The 5530-nt window shown below is 57.2% G+C and overlaps 1 long non-coding RNA gene across 1 annotated transcript; it reads left to right on the top strand.

Annotated features, from left to right (window-relative positions):
- Positions 1-1970: 1970 nt before the first annotated feature.
- LOC120615998 (uncharacterized) lies at positions 1971-3535 on the top strand. The gene is made up of 2 exons (XR_005656415.1): positions 1971-2697; positions 3317-3535. It is a non-coding gene; the product is annotated as an uncharacterized LOC120615998 (long non-coding RNA).
- The last annotated feature ends 1995 nt before the right edge of the window (positions 3536-5530 follow it).

The following is a 5530-nucleotide window of genomic DNA, read 5'->3' as shown; positions in this document are numbered from 1 at the left end:
GGGATCGAAGGGCCGTCTGCGGGTGGAAAATCTCACCTCTCTGTGACAAAGGGGTCTCGAAGACACGCACGGCTCCAAGTTTAATTCTCCACCCTCTTCGCTGAAATAATCAGTGTGTGCAAACATGAAATATTGAGTTCCCAGACGGCACTAATTGTGTCTCCTGAAAGGATCGGTGACAGGGACATTGCACTGAAATAATTACGGCTTTTGCATGTGAAGGGGGAGGGAGGGGAGAAAGGGAGAAAAATCTTATTTGATTATTTATAGTAAACAGCAGGACTCAAGTTGGATGAAGAGAGCACTTCAGTTTTTTCCAGAGAGAAGGGCAGCCACCCCTGGCCGGGCTGTGCAGTGGCTTTTGGCTGGACCCAGGATTCTTCACCGCGGAGACGAGGGGCTTCGCCAGCCCAGGACACGAAGAGGACAGACAGGCCCTGTTTGACTGGAGGCAGCTGTGGGTGGCTGGTGGAGTCGGGCACTGGGACTGGCTGCTCCAGGCTGGCTGCCTGGTGGGCTCTGTGGGCGTCACCTGGACCCGCTTGCATGTCGCCGAGGGGGCAGCCCAGCCCCACGCCGCTCAGCATGCTCGCCTTACCCAGGCATAGGAGCAGCCAGAGGACAAGCAAGACCTAGCAAGGGCCCCACCCCGCCCTCAGTGAAAGCCACGGGGAGGAAGGCAAGCTTCGCCCCCGGGTGGGAGGAGCTGAGGAGGAGTGACCACGGGGAGGGTGAAGGATGGGAGCCAGTTCTGCAATATGGCGCACGCACGTCCTCTGTGCCATTTGCTTGAGAAAGCCATTTTTCATTAGACGCCGAGTGTGGGCCTCTTGTTTACACATTCCGCAAATATTTACTGAGCGCCTGCCCCGCCGACACTGCGGGACCAGCACCGACACGAGTGCGGAGAAACGGTAGGGAACAAAAACAGGTAGTCACTTCCCTGGCCGTCCTCACAGGTGTGCAGGGGGACGAGGACACCAAACAACGTACCACGTGCATGAACGTCAGCCACGACTGGTGTTCTAAACAAGCAGTGCCTTGCCATAGGGACCTGGTTTAGCTTTGAGGAATGGGGGAGAGTCTCCCTGAGGAACTGGGATGGAGCTGAAATTTGAGAGACGCGTGTCGATGCCCTTGAGCCGAGGGAAGGGAAAGCTGGCTGAGAGAGGCGTAGCAGGTGCAGCAGCCCTGGAGGCGCCTGGCCGGGCAGGGGAACTGGGCGCCCGGAGGCGGCGCGGAGTGCAGGCCAACTGCTGTGAGCTCCGCACCAGATCACGGCTACCGACTAGGGGCACGCGCACTCCAGAGCTTGCCCAACTCCCACAGGGCTGGTGAGAACTCTGGGACCTTAAACAGATAATATGCTGCGTCTGAAAACAGAAAAGACAACGGCAAAATCAAAGTTAAGAGCGGTCGCCTTGGATATTGACAGAACCTATCATTTTCTTAACAAGTCAACGGCGAACTCCCAGAGGTCTCTGCTTTTAGAGAGCGGTGGTGGCGGGGCTCCTGCTTCGGTAACGAAGGGGCAGAGGTGCTGTCCCCCCACCCCCCACAGGTATAGCTAACAACACTGGCTAACCCGTGCGTGCCTCGTCCACAGACCCTTCCGTGAAGCCGCACGGCCACCCGCATTCCCCGGAGGAGGGGGCCGGGGCCCGGGTCTCGCCGGGTTACGACACTGTAGGCCCCTTTGCCTTCTCCCGACTCCGTCATCGGGCCTCCTTTCCGCTGTGACCCGGAGACCCCACAGTAGGTGCTTCTCTCATGTGTGAACGCATGCACTTGGCAAGCGTCTGGTGAGCACCTGGTGCATGCCAGGCGCTGCTCCAGGTGTCGGGGTGCAGCGGGGAGCAAACGGGAGAACCCCTGCCCTGCAGTCGCCGGCATTCCAGTAGCAGGGGCGGCGCACGACAAAGTGGGCGTATGCGTCCCAGGTCAGAACACGCGGCGGGGCGGGGACAGGGGACGCCCGGAGGCAGGGCGCAGAGGCAGAGGAGAGCTCCCTGAGAAGGGGTCGTGTCGCCAGGACGCGGAAGAGGGGAGACCAGAATGTGCCCGTCAAATGCCATGCGCCGTGAGGACGCCGGTGTGGCTGCCGCCGAGGCCGTGAACGGCTCGACACAGCGCAGCGGGGCAGGAAGGGGACAGGGCCTGGGCCTGCAGGCTGAGGCCGCAGTGAGGGCTCTGGCCTTCACTCCGATGAGATGGGAGCCGTGGGTGCTCTTGGGCGGAAGAGCAGCCACGTGACGGGTTTTAACAGGGGCCCTCCGCCTGCCGTGTGGGTGACAGACGCGTGGGGCCAGGTGGCAGCCGGCAGATAGGAAGGTGGCTGCTGAACCGGGCTGAGTGAGCGAGGATGGCAGCTGGAACGCGGTGGGGGCCCCGCGGTGATGAATCGCGGTCAGACTGTGGATCCGTTTTGAAGACAAAAACAACAGGCTTTCGGAATGAACCGGGTATCAGGCACGAGAGAAAAAGGAATCAGGGATGACCCCGAGGTCTCAGCCCAGAATCACAGATGAAGGTGGCGTCACGGACACGGGGAAACAGCAGGAGGAGAGGCCCGAGGTGGAGTCTGACGTGGTCAGCTCCAGATGCCCATGGGCCATCGGTAGCCCAGCCGGGCTGCCCTGTACGGACAGCCATGGAACGCCTGCCTGGTGCGTGCTGCTGACAGCCGGCGCTCCTCAGGTTTGCTCTCCTCCCGGGGGGAAGAGACCACCAGCTCTTCCCCGCCATCTCTCCTGCGCCTCCTGCCTCTCACCGGGCAGGCGGGGAAGCTGGTGCCATAAATCACCGGGAGCGATGAGGCCAGGGGCCCCCAGAGGACGTCTCCTGGAATGAGGCTCAGACAATAGAAGGGAATTCGGATGAGCTCATGCAGCGGAGGGCACATTAGATTTGCCATAAATTATTACAAAGTACCAGGAAATCAGTGATCTCAGCTGAGCTGCAGAAGGGACGAGGGGAGGGTGTAGGGGCCCTCACAGCTCCACGTGCCCCAAACCATCACCCTGCTGTGAGGTCGGTGTGGGGGCGTGAGTGCGTGTGTGTCCCAGAGTAGGACATAAACAGCCTGCCACAAACGAGAAATGTGAAGGTTTCCTTGAGGACTTTGGATTTCTTTGCTTAGCTACTTAAAAGCTGTATGTCCTTGAGCAAGTTACCTAACCTCTCTGATGTCTGGTTTTCTCACCTGAAACATGTAGGTAACGATTGTACCTACTCATAACACAGATGGGGAGGATGGGGGACAGTCACTCGCGATGCTCTCTAACCCCCTGGCTGGATTTCTGGTTCTCTTCCCCAGCACGCAACAGGATTGTGTTTCCCCGCCCCCTGAACTTGGGCGATGTCACGTGACTCGCTTCCATCTATGAAACGTGAATGGAGTGACGGGCATCGCTTCGAGAGCCAGTGCGTGAGCACCATGATTCACTCTCCTTCACCTGGTGACCGCTCGGCTTACCAAGGGTAAAGCTGCCTTCGCTGACCCACGATGGACAAGAAATAAACTATTGTTATTGTTGTCAGGTTGGGATGTGGGGTCGTTTGTTACTGCAGCAAAACCTAACCTTTCCTGACTGATGAAGGAGGAAGTGAGTTAATATACATAAAATCCTTAGAACACTGCCTGGCACACAGCAGGCACCACCAAGTGTTGGTGTTTTTCTGCTAAAAATGTCCCCAGGGTAAAATTCCAATCACCTCCTTTCTCTTTTAAGAACTATAAATCCATTTTTAATTTATTATTTTCTTTAAAATTCTAGCATGAGATGAAGAAACCGGCCGTTTGGGCCGTGTGGCCCGTGGAACTACATGTGCCTCAGGGGTTTTGCTGTGAGATGTTGTTATCAATAGCATCTCGTGTTTATTGAGCCCTCGCACATGCGTAGGCTGTAAGCGGTGCTAAGTGTGGCACAGACGTTTCTCATTTAGTCCTAAAAAGTTCTTACCCTGTCAGGTAAGAACTGTTAATGCTCCATTTTGCAGATGAGGACACTGAGGCTCAGAGAGGTGAGGGGCGTGTCTAAGGCTCCTCAGCTGACAGTTGGGGGAACCAGGACTCCACCCCAGAGCCCTGAGCCCGCAACCCCAACACTGCGCCCCCTGTCTGGGCCTTCCCGAGAGCGAGGTGCCAGGCGTCATCTGCTTTCCTTCCCACATCAGCCGTTTTGTAAAGGCAGAAGGTGAGCGGTTGCTCAGGACCACAGAGCTGAGGAGAAGCCCATCCGATACCTATCTGACTCGGGGCCAGTGTTCAAACCACCACATTCCCCCGCCTCTTCCTCTGGGGCACCTCATGCCAGGCAAAGGCAAATAGGTTTCACCTTCGCTGTGCCACGGCCAGCTAGACCAGCCGGGCCCGGACAGCCCCCACCCCCGCTTCCAGGTCCACTGCCCGCTCTAAGCTGAGATAATGCTGACCCAAAAGACCAGAGGCAGAAGATGGCTCACTGCTCTCCACATCTGCTGCTTGCTCAGCATTCTTGCTGAACTTTAAAACAAATCCTGAGAATAACAGACCCGGAGCTGTAGCTTGCTTAGAGTAAAAAGAAAAGGAAAAACCAGTAGTGTCAGGAATCTCTCCTGCAAGCCAGTGCAAATCTAACCGGCTTCAGCAAAAAGAGGAGTTCCTGGCACAAGCAATTAAAATTCCAGGATCAGATTCACCTGCAGACATAGCTGGATCCAGGGCCTTAGACAATACCTTTAGGCCTGAGTCTCTCCCTCTCTTGGCCTGTCCTCTCCTCCATGTCAGTTTCATTCACAGATGCCACCCAGTGGCAAGATGGCTGCCAGGAATTTTATGCTACCTCTCCCAGGTCAGGGTCCAGCAGGAAAAAGATGCCCCTCCAGTCTTCCAGGATCGGCCCTGATTGGCCATCCTGAACCAATCACAGAGGCCAGGGAAATGCAGTAAGCTGATTGGCTTAGATCTGGATCACAAGCTCATCATCCGTGGAGATGGCGGGTGCATCTTTAGCCTGGGCATGAAAGGCTGGATGCCCCGATGAAAGGTAGGGCTGCTGCCAGGAGAGGGAACGGGTGCTGCCAAGACAGACGCAGATGTTCGCTACACGACAAACGTAACCAGACCCCGCGTGCCAGAATCTGCTGTTTGCCCATCCCTCTCTCTCCAGCCCGGGGCTCTCTGCCCCAAGCTGACGCACACCACCCACTGCCTTCTGGGTGGACTTAGCTAGTGGGAAGCCCCTGCCAGACACTGGGGAGGAGTGAGCTTGCTCCTTAAGGCTGGTCGTGTCCCTCCGCTGAGGGACACCTCCCCTCTCAAGGTGGATGGTCTGCATCCTCTCCCCTCTGGGTTTCTGGAGCTCTCCCTCCCCTCCTCCCTTCTACCCCTGGTGGTAACAGGTCTTCCGTTTCTAGCCCAGGATTCCCCGCGCCTGCCCACGCCTTTGCAAAGACTTCCTGTGTTAGGCCCTCCTGGAATTACCCAAAGGAAACCCAATCCGGGCTGAACCACAGCCTTCTCCCTCTGCACGGACCCCTCCCCTAGGCG

The sequence above is a fragment of the Pteropus medius genome, unplaced genomic scaffold (assembly GCF_902729225.1).
Source record: "Pteropus medius unplaced genomic scaffold, Ma_sr-lr_union100, whole genome shotgun sequence".
Lineage (NCBI taxonomy): Eukaryota > Metazoa > Chordata > Mammalia > Chiroptera > Pteropodidae > Pteropus > Pteropus medius.
The sequence above is the reverse complement of the archived record's forward strand: the minus strand, read 5'-3'. Positions and strand labels throughout refer to the sequence as shown.